The 16,017-nt window shown below is 37.3% G+C and overlaps 1 protein-coding gene across 1 annotated transcript in view; it reads left to right on the forward strand.

Annotated features, from left to right (window-relative positions):
• Positions 1 to 309: 309 nt before the first annotated feature.
• Positions 310 to 16,017, forward strand: part of KBTBD11 (kelch repeat and BTB domain containing 11) — a 31,912-nt gene continuing 16,204 nt past the window's right edge. Inside the window, exon 1 of the mRNA XM_072408420.1 lies at positions 310 to 840. The gene's annotated coding sequence lies outside the window, so the exon portion shown is untranslated. The remainder of the gene's footprint in view (positions 841 to 16,017) is intronic.

Below are 16,017 nucleotides of genomic sequence, written 5' to 3' on the forward strand. Positions count from 1 at the left end.
GCAGATGGTGCAGCTCTTTTCATTTATTTATTTATTCTATTTTTGACTTTTGTTTTGCTATCATGTAGAAAGTAAGAGAGATCCTGTAACTGCTTACAAAATAGCAGCATTACAGCACAGCAGATATGGATAAATACATTTTCCAGACATATGTTTCAGCACAAGTGTAAGTAATGTGCTCTGCTTGTCCATGTGTGGGATTGGTATAGAGGAGCCTGGGCTGTGGCTGGATTGGGATGCAGTAGAAGAGGCAGTAACAAGCAGTCTATTCTCTTCTCCCCACCTCCTAATGACCTCACCAGATCTCCCTGCAGCCCCAGTGAGAAGAGGAGGAAAAGATAGCTTGCAGTACTCTGCAATCACTGGAAGGCACCTGCCTGCTCATATCCTGCTTTTCTTCCATACACACCCCCTCCACTAAACAACTCTGCAATGTGTTTCTAATGCAGGACAATAGCTGGAGTCCTGTCTGCATGCCATCATACACACAGCAGCCCTGTGCTCCCATCCTAGCAGTGCATTGTGACAGCTTCCCAGGGAGCAGAGCTGCTGTGTCTAATCCTGATCAGAATCTGCACTGCTTCTAGACAAAAGAATAGGTGGTGATTTCATGGTGCTGTCACTACAGAAGAGCTGGGGAACCTCCACTCGATGCATTATTGCTGGAATAAGGGATCCAGAAGATGGATATGGTCTAAGCAAGGGATCAGTCAAGCAGATCCCTAGGATTCCAATCTGATCCCTTCACAACATTTGTCCCAGCAGAAGGATGAGCTGTTCTGAGCTCCAGTGCTGTTCCTACAGATGACAGTGAAAGCTGCACATTGAGGACACAAACAGGTAATAACAATGATCTAATATGACATTGTCCTTCATGACTAACTGGTTAGCAGAGCTCAGCATGATTTGTAATGCTATTGATAGCACATCCAATTACTGCACTCATTTGTTGCTGTCTCATATTGACCTGCATATCTTTGTGTGCCTCCCATGGAAACATGGAATCACTTACCTGTTCATGAATAAAGGAAATGTGCTCCTTTGCATAACTTTACTGAATGCAGCCAAGGCTATAGGGCATGTAAATGTGTCCTAAAGTAGATGGATCAGATAGGTCAGGCTTGATTTATATGGTTCCCATGTGTCTCTACATTCCCTTGTGTCAGTGATCATAATTCTGTTCCAGCATATTCCAGTAAATCAGAACTGGGTATATAAACCTCAGACATGCCTAGATGTGTTATCATAACACAAGCCCATTCTGGGACTTCTACACAAAGGAGTTTGCAGGGACTGACCTGCCATAGGAACAAACTATTCTAGCTGCAATCTACTGCTCAGCCATGCTCATTTGTATTAAATAATGATTTTGTTTAGCTGTACTGTATTTATATTCCTAACACTGGTATCACACAGCACTGGCTTGAGTACATATTTGATTTAGAGATATATATATATATATATATATATATATATATATAATTATATAGTGTGATGTCAGTACCAGTAGTTGCTTTCTTGGAACATGTGACTTATTTTAAAAGTATTTCCTAACTGTATAGGAGGAAAAAACAAAACAGCAGACCTGGTCATGTGAATGCTTCCATAATGGCTACTTTTTCTGTGTCCTCTATGTGCTGCAGATATGTATACATTGTAGTTACACAACCTGTTACACTCAGCCTAATGCATTGCTGCCCCAAGATATAATGGCAGAAAGTATACATATAGGATAGCCGGTCAGTTTATGGTGGGGTAGACGAGAAAGGACTGGAAAGCCTTCTACAAAAGTGCTGTAAAGTATGATATGGTATTGTTCAATTTAACAGTATTTACATGGTAAGACCAATCTATTCATTATTATAATGTGATAAAGTTATATAATGGCCAACTGTGCACTGACAGCCAGTTCAAAGTCCAAACAATCCAAAATGTCTTCTACTAATTGCTTTCTATAAATTAGCAGATGGACACATTTTAATAAAATGCGTCCATTTTAATAAAAATATAATGAACAGAATAGGTTTTATTTACACAGGGAATGTTAGTAAACACAGTGAATCTGTGTACACATTGAAACCCATTGAAATATGGGGAAGCAAAATCCTATTTTGTTCCTCACCTAAGACTGTGCATTCACATCTTTATTTTTTAACTTGCTTGCATTTGGCAAAGTAATGAAACGTTTTGCTAGGTGAACTGTTGCTTTGCCACTTTAGAAACTTACCTACAGGTCTCAGGAAAAGACTAAAGTATTACGATGATTACCAACCCAATGTCTGACTTATTGCAACAGTGGCTCTGATTTATTAAGGATCTCCAAGACTGGTGAAGATAGACAATCTTGGGGGAACTTGGGTGATCCAGCAAACCTGATATAGATCTGTTCCAGATTGAAAACTTTTGTCAACTAATAGAAATTTTTTTTTGAAATCCATTCCAGGTTTACTGTATCATCCAGCTTCCCCCATAGGGCCTGATTTAATAAAGTTCTCCAAGCCTGGTGAAGGAGACTATCATGGGAAAACCTGGGTGATTAAACAAATCTGGAATGGATTTCTTAAAAATAATTTGCTAAAGCTACGTACACACTTCCAATTATTATCGTCGGAAAACGAACGACGAACGTTCCTGCACGATATATACGAACGATCGTATAGCACCGATCCTGCACATAGAGGTAACGACACGATCGTTCGTAGATATTGTACACACAATAGATACGATCGTTTAAGCGATAGAGGAACTATGTGCACGACAGGAAAGTGAACGGACGTTCGTTCATCACGCATGCTCTGAACATGGACGATCAACGAACCGGTCGTTCGTTTCCAACGACTTTCCTCGTTCGTTTCCAATGACTTTCCTCGTTTGTCGGCGTCGTTGGTTACTTTTTTTACGAACGATTTTTGCCCAATCGATCGTTCGTCGTTCGTTTTGAACGATAAAAATTGGAAGTGTGTACGCACCTTAAGAATTGGCATATGTTTTCAATCCTGAACCAGATCCTTTCCAGGTTTTCTGGATCACCCAGGTTCTTCCATTATAGTTTATCTTCTCCAGTCTTAGGTAGCTTTAATAGATTAGGACCAATACCTAAACATTCTGGACCCTTGCAGCTTCCTGATAAAGTTAGTATCTTAGATATTTGTGAAAATGGCTGATTTCTCACTACATGTGCTCAGCAATGTAAATAAAACTTAACATCTGATATACTGTCCCAATCTGATCTGCAGCACTTGATTGTTGATGGTCTGATTGTTTTAAGTCAATGTTATCTGGCAGCTAACATGATGTCAAGATAATGGTCAGCCAAATCATTAAAAACATTACTGAAAAGATTGTGTACACCTGGAAAGCGATAACATCCAGCACAAAGTAAGTTCTCAAAGAAGAATAAAGGCCACTGGAATGTAGTTTTATTAGACCTAACAATGGTAATCACTCCAATTAGTTTCGCTTTATTAAGCTCTAGGTGTAATAAGTGTGAATTTTTCCTTGGACAAGAGATCTTTGTTTAGGAATGCACATTTAGAAATGAGGAGCTATAATTTCCATGGTAATGGGATAGCTCACTGACAACTGACACAGGCTCTTCCTGCTGCTGTCATGCCACCAAGCTGGGGGAGGGTTACCATGGAAACCACTGAGCTTTGAAGTGGTGAGTATAAAGTACAGTATAATGGGATCCCAGTAAATATAAGACATTCAGGGGCCTATTTGTAGAGGTCATTGCTTTTCATTTTGTTACCCTTTGCCATACTCTACATCATAGTAAAGAGACAGACTGGTCATAAAAATAGCGTACAACTGGAAAAATGTTGGGAAAATTAGACAAAAAATGATACCACATCGAATAATGTTTTTTCCTGATTCTTTCACTAAAGAAAAGGCAGAATTGGGTGGAATTAGGGCTTTTTTAAAATAGTTTTAAACATAAAGCTGTTTTTGTTCTTTTATGCAAAATAACTAGCTATGCAAAATAACTAGCCTAGATTGTAAGCTCTTCGGAGCAGGGTCCTCTTCTCCGGCTGTGTCACTGTCTGTAACTGTCAGTCATTTGCTTCCCCTATCTTAGTATAGCACTGCGTAATATGTTGGCGTTGTATAAATCCTGTTTATTAATAATAATAATAATAATAATGTGGGACAAATAAACAGCTATTTACAAATACAATTGTAGAGAGGGATATATACACCCCTATTTAATGTACAACGCTGCGTAATATGTTGGCGCTATATAAATCCTGTTTATTATTATTATTAATAATAATAATAATAATAATAATAATAATATTAATATATCACCATGCACTTGGATTGATTTTTGGAAGTTCTCTCATCTTCGTTTATCCTGTTTATATTGGGCTTTTGCTGAGAATGGAAGCACTTTATAAATTCACTTTTACCAAGCCTGCAAACACTGAATTACAGAAATATCACAGTAGGTTTCGTCTCCTCTGAGCATATTATATATTAATAACAACAGAATAAATTTACCTTGATAAATTCAAATGTGATAAGTGAAAGTGAAAATCAAGCCCCCCAATCTGTGCACCAATTCCTCTCCTTCCCTGTACTTATCCAAACTGATTAAGTTGTAAGGTGACAACTGATTTTTTGTGTATGTAAATAATGATATATTTGACACATAAAAAATTTTGTGCATTTTATGGAAATTTTACATATTAAAACTGAAACAGATTGCAAATTAAACATATTTAGATCAGAAATTATATATTTTCATTCAAATAATACTTACACATGTAGGTGATATACTAATGTATATATGTACAATTATGTATTCAACAAGGATACTGATAGATGCAATGGTGAGCTATGGAACCATTGAACAGGCCAATAATAAGAACCTACTTAGGGCATATGCTAGTGGAAGTTGTCCTATTTAAGTCTAGTCTAGTTAAATCAATCATTAGGTGTTTCTTTTGCTGTTGGTGTGTTTATCATTTGAACAGTCATTACACTGCAAGGGAAATAACCACCAGTGCCAAACCCCACCAGTGTTTGCCCAGGATGGGTGGGCCTAGCATGGACTCGGACAGGTCAAAGAAACAGGAACTTTAGAGGCGAAGATAATGGTTTAATAGAGCACATCAATAGAGGAACAGTTTGGCAAGGGCACATAGATGGGGGCATGTAATCATTTCTGATACTTGGTGATAGCCAAGCATTTTAATGAACTGATATATAAATGTTTGGTTTTCTGACCCATGCTTGGAGTACAGAGGATATCCTCTAGTACACTGACATATTGGGCCAGATTTATTAAAGCTCTCCAAGGGTGGAGAGGATGCACTTTCATCAGTAAACTGGGTGATCCAGCAAACCTGGAATGGATCTGGTCCAAGGATTCAAAACATTGCTAGCAAATTACTTTGAAGAAATCCATTCCAGGTTTGTTGGATCACCCGATTTCACTGATGAAAGTGTATCCTCTCCAGCCTTGGGAAGCTTTATTAAATCACCCCTTTTATGTCATGAAACTATATACTTTACATATAATACTTTATACTTTAAATTTAATGATGAGGTTACACAGTTAAAATTCCAGGTTTCATTTTATGAAGGGGCCAATGGTTTATAACATTTTCCACCATTAGCATGATGTGTAGTTATTGCTACAATACACTGTCCCAGTGTGACATGCAAATGAAATGCATTTTAAACAGAATACCTCTCTTGGATCTGACTTGCATCCAACTCAATTTAGCCAGTAAAGGGTATCACTTGAACTACAAAATGTTTGCATTCAACAAGTCTGGTCTGGTGGAACTTAACAAAAGGTAAATGTCAGGTCAGTTATTGCTGCCCCAAAAGATCTTATTTTACCTGCAGTATACTTAGATTCTGTGAAATCTTCATTTATTATAGATGAATGGCAGGCAGCACCATCATTATACAGTGTACTGTCCAAATATCTGAGATTTGCTGTCATTTTTAAAGAATAGTCTGAAATGTTCCAGCTAGACTTTGACCTGGATGTTCTTTCTATTCATTGAAAATAATATGCACAGGGGGATTTAATAAAACACACAAAGTGGAGGTAGAAGATTCCAGTTTGGAAGTACCTAGCGGTAGCTTGGTCTGCACACAGAATGGGAGCCCAATAGTTACCTGGAGTTCTATGTCTGTGCAGCACAACCTGCCAGCTGGTGCACCCAGTGTAGTAAATCCATCGCATATACTGTATCTACACAGCTGTAAATTGTGCATGTTGTGACTTAGTTTGGCTAAACCAGTAATGTTCACCTACTTGGAGACTACAAGATGTATTTTAAAATGTAGTGCTAGCAGGTTTAGTCATTCTGGGTGTCCAGTACTGAGAGGAAAAATCTCTAATTACCTGTGATGGCAATTATATTTAATTTTACAATGGAACAATAGGAATGCTTCAGTAGACTGCTGGGAAAATCCTTTCACTTACAGTACTTGTTATAAAAATCATTGTCAAGACAATTTATGACTAACTGGAATAAATATATCCCTTGATTTTTACTCAGTGGGGACTGTTCAAAGCCCAGCTACAAATTACAGGGCACTGCCTAGCAGTCATCATGCAAGTAGTCTGTTTCATGCAGGTATCAATATGTAATGTGATGATATATACCTATGACTCCTCAGTAAGTAAACCTGTGATTTTATTTAACATAAGCATTGCTCAATGTCTAATCTTAAACTGTAAAAGACATACAGGAAAATTACATATAATGCAGTTTTATTTTAAAGAAAATAGTAGCATGATATGTCTGAAATACATTACAACATATGTTTAAAATGTTAAAACTGTTTTTGTTTAAGTATGTGGATGAGTAGGAGGTTTATGTAAAAGATAAGAGCAACACTAACACATTCTTTCTATGCTCTGTGTGACATTTCTAGATGGATATATTTCCAGCAGTGATGTCCTTTTATCTGAGACTTAGCATATCTTTAGAAAATGTAGTTGATCTTTATAGAAAAATGACTTGTTTTTTAGATTTCCATTGAATATTTTAGCCCTTACCGGCTTAGCCTGTAGGGATTAGTGAATAGGTGGTAACTGTATTCTTCCTGTACACAATTATATATGGATCACATGGGGTTGGTTAACCCAAGTTCTTTTATATTTACCATTTACTAATGTCAATCTATGTGCCAATTATCATTGTACAATAAGTTGATCCATACTTTTATCTAAGGAGCTCCCATGATGCAGGCAACTAGCTGACCCCATAGACTTGAGATCCTGAACTTATCATCTAAATTGTTCCATCTGTAGCCTCCTGTAGAGCCAATGCATGGTTGCTGGTTTAGCTTTTGTTCTGAAAGTCTTAAGCTACATACACACTTCCAATTATTATCGTCGGAAAACGAACGACGAACGTTCCTGCACGATATATATGAACGATCGTATAGCACCGATCCTGCACATAGAGGTAACGACACGATCGTTCGTAGATATTGTACACACAATAGATACGATCGTTTAAGCGATAGAGGAACTATGTGCACGACAGGAAAGTGAACGGACGTTCGTTCATCACGCATGCTCAGACCATGGACGATCAACGAACGACCGTACACACGAACGATGTTCAACGATCGTCGCCCAATCCGATCCGTCGGTCCGGTCGTTCGTTTCCAGCGACTTTCCTCGTTCGTCGGCGTCGTTGGTTACTTTTTTACGAACGATTTTTTGCCCAATCGATCGTTCGTCGTTCGATTGGAACGATAAAAATTGGAAGTGTGTACGCACCTTTAGTATACCTGGAGTATAAACTATAATGGGTGATCAGCTGCACAGAGACAAAGTGGATGACCTCTTGTGTCTGTAGATTTATAAGATTGTTAGCATGTCTCTTCAATTAAAAATAATGACATAATTGGGCAGGATATTATGCATCGTTGCTCTTATAGCCTTTAGCTCTGTATAAAAATGGTGGATTTTTTTTTTTTAAATTACAGGCATAGGAAAAGCTAAATGCTGCCTAAGGTTAAAAAATGCACTACAGGCTTTCAGCTTTCAAGTCTTGGTTTTTCTTCAGTACAAAGTAAAATCTGCCAAATAACAACAGGTTTTTTTCTCCAATTGAAGAGCAATTCTAGGGAACAAGTAAAAGCAATCAGTGATCTAAATTCAGAGGGATTGCTTGGATATATTATACATTTTCTGTAATTTGTTGCATATAAAGTCAGGAGATATACCCTTGAACCCCAAAACAAGCTGTAATTGCCTGCAATGACCAATATCAAACACACCACATGTGCTTTGTGGTACATTGTATGGCAGGTTAGTTTACCACTACTGTTTAAATTATTTCAAATGACACTAGAATATGTATATTGCCATACATTGCAGGTAGGCATGGTACCGTAACACATAACTTTAAATGGGTTGTAAGAAGGAACAGGATGGTGAACCAGTCCAATGAACATTACAGTTGGCTAAGAGCCAGTTAATACTGACTGCTGTTCCAAGCTATATTATATAGGTATATTTTTAGAAAACTTTCCATTTTAGAATACACCGAATGCACATTGATCCTTTCATTAGTTAATAAATGGGGCATTTGATACATAAGCAACATAGAGGGTGATTTTTCCACCTAGCATTGATATGTATTTGGAAAGCTAAACATTATTGTAAAGGCATTGCATATTAATTTTACAAAAGGAAACTTTATGCACCCTTCAGCTTTCCTTTTTTAGGTTTCAGTTATTTTTGTTGCAAGGATTTTACAATCTAAGTAAAAACTTTTAACTCTGTGCTCCCTCATAGTTCTAATTCATGTTGCTACTTGTCTGTGGGGTAGAGATACTAAACTTACGCCTTCCTTGCCCCTTTTGGCAAGTACTTAGTGTTTAATTACTCTTTATTTTATCTTAAAAATGGGTTTACCTTTAAAAAGTGTTCTACCTTATTTGGGTTCTTCCCCCTATGTATACAGTGCTGTGAAAGTAAGTTCTCATAAATGAGGCATGCTGGAATATCTATCGTCTTCCTTGTTTCACCTTTAACTGTGGGATGGTTGCCATTTCTAAAGCAACCTGTAAACAACTTTTTTTTTTGCTGGCTACACCCCTGTTTGTGCATGCACAGGATGTTGCTGGGGGTCGATAAGGGGTCAGGACATTCCGTAAAAGTAAAATGGCAGCATAGTATGGGACCTGTAGTAGGGCCTTTTGGCTTGCATATGTAGAATAACAAAGCAGACAATAGCACCGACAATTACAGCAGTTAACATTTTGTGACTTTTTATGTTGCTTGAAGTTTTGGGGAAGGTCTGAACTATGCCAATTCTTTAGAGAATATGCTAAATATTGCTCTGAATAGTAAGACTTCATAGCACGTAATTAATCAAGTTCTGGCAAGTACAGTTACTGTGCAAAGCGCAGTAATCCATGACTACCAATCAGCGCAAGGCTGAATTTCCAGCATTAACTTCAGTCTTGCACAATTGTACATGCTCCTTTCTTGTACTAACATTGTTTTTTTCTGATTTCACTGAACACTTTATTTTTGTCAGATTGTACAATCGAAGCTTCAGGATAGAGCCTACCTTTTTTCCTAACTGTAGGACATATAGCATTATCTAACCCTTTTTTTTTCCATCCTGACTGGCCAAGCCCACCCAAGTTATTAATTGGATTTAAGTTCTTTCTGGTACGGAGAGTAAGCATCACATGTGGGTATATATCAATTCTAAAAACTACTATTTCTCCAGATTGACACTCACCCATCAAGGCATTTTAATATTTGAAAGAGCCAACCCAGTGCTTGTCAGGGTGCTGTGATGGTTTTATGCACAATGCACAATGCAAAATAATGTATGTATTGAACGTTTTATTTTAAACATTTTTTATTAACATGTTGATAGGTAGAAGATTATTTTCAGTTTTAGTTGGAATTGGGTTATTGGAATTGAAAGTAAATGACCATATTGATCAGGTCATCATATATCTATATCATATATAGATCATATATAGATCAAAGGTGTCCAACTACTGTTCTTGAGGGACACACACTGGCCCTTTATTATAAACTTAACATAAGTCATATTCTGATTGTTCGTAAATCAGACTTTTCTAAGCTGGATCCCCCTGATATAGATGTATTTCAGTAAATACCATGAGCCCATGGGTTCTATGTGTGCATACTGCTGAATGATATGGAGTAAAGAACTGTACCCTTGCAGATTCTTCCTTTACCATCCATCCACCAGCCTGTTTATGATTTTAAAATCCAACTGTAAGCTTCAGAGGGGAACGTTTTTTCTCGTTATTTATGCCCTGTTCCCCCAGGATAAACAAAGTCTAGGTGAAGGGGTCACTGGGTTTAATCTTTTCCAACTTAACTATCAAAGGGTTTTTATTGCCAAGTTGTCTCCACAGGTGAGATTTCCATCGCATTCTGTCCCTCTAATCCTCATTAGGATCAAAATGTGATGTAAGGCTGTGGTCAGATGGATGCTATGAAAACTTTTGAAATGTCAAAACACCCCTGAGACCCCTTACTATCATTAACAAGAATAAGTTGAAAACACTATTTTGGCAGGTGTTTACCAGGCATTGTAGTTGTGTTCCTGCCCTGAGATGCTCCATGCAGTGTTTCAGACTGGTCTCCTGCTGAAACATTTTCCACTTGAAAAAGAATACTTGAAAGGGGATGCCTGCCAAGCAGGTTTTTTGAGTTTTTTTAAGAAGTTGAAACGCATTTTGGAATTATTTGAGAGAACAAATGGCATGTCTCTTTTTTTTATACCCCTCCAATTTCTTAGCAAGGCAAGGTCAAATACTGCTCCTATAGCAGTTTTCGTAGATTTTTGTATAGCCCGGAGCACCCCTGTATTTTTCAGCATGCCTCCTCACTCTCCCTAAATAAAACTATGAACACATTCTGTAGCAGCCATTCTCAACCCGGGTTTTGTGAAACCTTAGGGTTCCTTCAGTGGTTGCCAGGGGATCCTTGTATTATGACAGGGTGGCTCAGGGGTTAGCTCTTTGGCCTATGCATCACTAGGTCCCAGGTTCAAATCTGGACCAGGTTAGTTAGGTTAATTGGCTTCCCCCCAAATTGAACTTAGACTGTGGTAATGATGTATGACTATGGTGGGGACATTAAATTGTAAACCTCTTTGAAGGACAGCTACTGAAATGACTATGTATTTATAAAGTATGTAATCTGTCAGTGCTATATAAATACTGGATAATAATAATGGCAAGCTTTCCTCTTTCCCTACCTTTTCCATAGAATTGTGAGTAGTGTGTACTGGGCTCACTGAAACAATCATGAAAGAGTGTTTTCAGCAACAGAAATGTAACATCTCTGCATCTGTAACATGCAGTTTTCAAGGGTCTCCCCCTCTTTTAGAACCAAGTTCCCCATCCTGCTTTACTCCTCAGTATGGCTGCTCAGAAGTTAGCCCTCTGGCCTGTGCACCGCTAGGTCCCAAATCTCAGACAGGACACTATCTGCATAGAGTTTGTATGTTCTCCACATATTTGCATGGGTTTCTTCCTTTCCACATGCTAAGGACATGCAGTTATTTCAATTGCCTTCCCCCCAAAATTGAAATAACTGAATATCCCGTTTTAATTACCTATCACTATAGTGGGATTTTGAGCCCCTTTTGGTGATATGACTATCGACTAAAGCACTGTATAATATGATGGTGCTATATAAATGCTGTGTAATAATAATAAAAACTTGTATTTTAGTTTTTTTAATTATGTTTAGTTTCTCTTTAAGAAAAAGAAGTGAAAAACAAAAGGAAACACTTGTCAGTTTAACCAAATATATTTTACAGTGAGAAGTATTATGTATGCATGACTTCTAAAAGGTGACAACACAGAAAGCTACCCATCTGAGCTTTCTTTTATGCTGTAATACTTGATCATTCTGATGAATGACTAACCTTTATCTTCAGGACTAGAATGACCCTCTGATAGATGAATAGAAGCAGGAATACTTGAAGTTTTTATCACTCTAGTTTGCATTTTCATGTAATGGAGTTGTTTTTTCACTTGTTTCCTGTGCTATTGTGCTGCTTTAACAAAATGACTGTTATTCAGTGTAGGTGGGCAATGAACAGAGGCTTTCTCTGTTTCCACATTCTGCCTGCAATCAGACTATCAATGATTGAGGGGGTTTTTGTTTTTCTCTGTAGGAAACTGAAAAGGTTATCTTGCTTGCTTACTTTCCTATTCTGAATTTATATTTGTTAGTGCTAAACAAGAGTTTTAACTGTAAATCCTTTCAACAGTAAGATGATTTGACTGTAGAATCTATATCCAATGCCTCAACTAATCCATGACACAGTCTATTACCTTTTTATTTTTGTTTATTATGACTTGTTTATTCAATCTAATAAATGAGATATACAACTTCAAGTCACTGCATCGTCTCTGCTGTAAATCAGCTGCAGCACTAATGAATGTTTATTCACTTAGTATTTTCTGGTCTGCCAGAAATATTTCAGTAGTATAACAGCAATTTTATTGGGTTGGGAAATGTGGGTGAGAAATAGGTCAGAGCCTTCACTCAGAACAGACTGTAAAATGGTTAGAAGAATTTGCTATAGGTTTTACATTTTATTTTTGTAATCCTTATTTTTTATATCATTTGTAAAAAAAATGATTTAGGAAATAGACATTTAATAGAGTGCTTCTATGACCTTATGCATTCAGTGTTTTCAGTCTTCAACAAAGACCGTAGCCAGCCACTTTTGCAACTTTTTCTGAGACTTAATATATGTCATGTGAGCTAGAAACAGTATGGGGCTGTCTCTGTCCATAGACTCATTTGGCTGGTGGCTGGTGGTTTAAAGCATGGCTGAATGTCCTGACTGCAAAAAAAATATATATTTTATAATTATATTTGTTCTGAACACAATAAGGAAAAAATACACATAAAAACTCCCAGTAAAGCATAACACTCGATCACTTTATCACTTGTTCAGTTGATTACCATTTGTAAGTGGCTGTCTGATTCTTCTACACCTGTTGTGGGTTTTAGATATTGCTATTATATAACAATACCCACTAGCAACAGTGCCACAGCTCATAACAGTTTACAATAAATCTGTACTCAGTATACCATGAGGAAGCACTGAGGGTGATTTGGGGTACTAGCATGTGTCTTCTGCTTCTTTGCTGAGCCTCTGGAACCCCTAAACCTGAAATGCAAATATTGACTTCAGTGATGAGGTCTGGGTGTAGGGCATACCTTTATTTCTAAAGCCTTTATTTATAGATAGGAGTGCATCTGGATTTTCTGGCTTCCTGGGAGATTTTGCAAGAACAGAAAACTTTCAATGGAACTTTTCAAAAATTAAGCTGGCTGTGGGTGCTGACACCTGTGTTATCAGGCCATGTTCTCCTATAGTTTAATATTTCCCAATCTGATCTGTTACTGTAAAAATAAATGTTTGCTGTACTGCTGTGTAAGGTATGCTATTGGCTCCTCTCTACCAGATTTATAAAAACAGGGTATCATTGTTCCAGTGAAAACATAATTTTAGTAGGCTGTGTCACCTGTTATGCTTTTAAACATGTTTTAAAGACCATATGCACACGGACAGTTTTTTATGGTTGCCTATGAAAACATGAAGCGGGGGTCCCAAATACACAGGAATCCAATTCAAGCATCCCCTGTCACTCTGTTGGATGGGGCCATGGAGACGATAGAAGCGTTAGGGAATTTCCCAATTTGCCCCCATTTATAACTGGCCCTGCAACGACTGCCTAACAATAATTTTTTTTAGTTGAAGAAATGATCTGGCATGTTGGACAATATGTAAAACTGACTTCTGTTGTTTGTTTGAAGATGCCAGAATATTAAAATTGAATATTTTCCTTTACTCTGATAAATTACAGCAAATGCATGCATGCCTAGAACTGGTGTTTGTTTTTTGTTTTTTTTTTTGGTAATCCCAGTTAAGGGTCAATTGTAAAACAGGAAATATATTACCATTTTCTAAAATTACTGTTTGCCTGGCTGCCTCTGGTTCCCATACTTTTTAAAGTTAGCAAATTTACAGCCTTAAAGTCCTCATCGACATATATCCCTAACAAGGACTCAGACAGCAATTAGAACTTAGCAAAGATTCTAATCTTTTTCGAAAAAGTTTTTTTTTTTAACAATATCTAATAACAAAAGCAATATAAAATTTTGTAGCTTACAAGTTCTGAACTATGGTGCCTGTATTTCTTTTCTTCTTTTGTTCTATTCTGCTGAACACACTTGTTTTAGAGTGACAAAGTTTACTATATTGTATAGTATTGAGGAGCAGCTTTGCCACCTTAGGACAGGAAGTTTGTTAGGGAATAGAACATCTACTCATTTCTATACCATAGAGGAAGGTATTCTGTAGTTTGTCTAATACCATTGTTTAAGACTGCAGAATGAAGGTAGGATCAACAGGTTTTTATTAACAGATATAATAAAACACAATCCCAATGGCATATTTTACTACTGCAAGGCAACACATACTAGAAGTGTTTTGTTAGTGTGAGAAATAAACATTCCAGGTATTTCAAAAATTCAAAAGTGGTCTTTCAGTACCATTTCACTGTAACAATTGCATTCTGCTAACAGGAAGTGCAGTGTATAATGATATGTAATGAATATTACATGTTCTGTGCCTTTTTATAACTGACACTGTGCTGTGCTGATGTTGAAGATTTATCTATAGAATATATCCGTGTTTAGACGCTGCAGAGTAAATATTTTGTTACCAGAGAACATACCCATAGGGAAGTGTTCTTCCTCATTTGGGAGGTTATGTAATATTCCTGACAAGGTGAAGATGTTACATGTTTGAATGACAGTGCAGAGCTGCTTTGTGTTTGTTGCTATAGCAATGGCGGGATACTGCTAGCAAGCGGAGAGACAGAGCTGACATCCTGCCGCAGTGCTCATTACTCTGAAATATCCTTGTACTGGGGAACATAAGCTGCTAGCAATTATAGTTTAAAGGAAATGTACAGTAGCAGTACATATATTGTGCTCTTCTATTCTGAACATGACTAAAAAAATCTAAAAATATATTCTCTGCAGTCAGACAAGCATGAGATATTGCACATTTTTATCTTGTATTCTCCTTTTTAGCCAGGGGGTTAGGCTCTGTGCTCCATTACATGTTCTCCTGTGTTTGTTTAAAGCTCCAGTTGTTTACAGAGATCAAAAGCTCAAGGTAAAATTGGTACACATAAGTGAAATAAGGTTAGTGACTTGTAACGAATAGTGACTTTCCATTTCTTTCCCTTTCTTCTGGTTTGTACAGAGACCGGATAGTACATAGTGCTATAGGAATGTAGTAAATGTTTGTTGGTAATGGATAAGTGTACTTATACAGAAAAGTACATGTATCCTTTGTACATAAGAAAAGTCAGTGACATTGCCTAGCTTGTGATATGCTATTTGTTGGATGTACTTAACACCGGCTGCACATCCTCTGCTCTGCTTAGCAATACACCAGCTCTACTTTGGGCTCAGCAGTAGCCCCTCACCCACTATGTTTCTTTAGGACCCAAGGTCAATTATTAGTGCTTCACTCAGAGGTTTTTAGCGGGGGATGCAGGGAGCAGTGATAAGTCCATATAACAAATATACTGGAATATTCTTCTTTTACAAAGTGACTCTATTTTAATGTTTTTTTTAGATTCTGATTCCTTTTCTATAGTATATTTAGGGCTATAAAATGTTTTTTTTTTTAAATTAGTTTCTTTTTAGTAATTTGTTTTTAGGCAGGTTAATATGAAATACTGCATTTGAATGTTTCCTATTTGCCACTGGCATCCAGACGGTTTTGAGTTAAGGTAAGCAGAATGCAAAAATCTGAGATGGTCAAAAAATCTGACTGGAGTGATGGACTGGATGATGACAACTTTCATAGCCTGATGGCCACATTGGTTAAGCAGTACGGCTCAGCCTGTAATATGTCAGATCAGAAAATTCTGAGCTCTGATCTAAGGTTGGAATAGCTCTGGTCTGAATCTGAACTGACTTTGTATCCA

The sequence above is a fragment of the Pyxicephalus adspersus genome, chromosome 4, assembly GCF_032062135.1.
Source record: "Pyxicephalus adspersus chromosome 4, UCB_Pads_2.0, whole genome shotgun sequence".
NCBI lineage: Eukaryota > Metazoa > Chordata > Amphibia > Anura > Pyxicephalidae > Pyxicephalus > Pyxicephalus adspersus.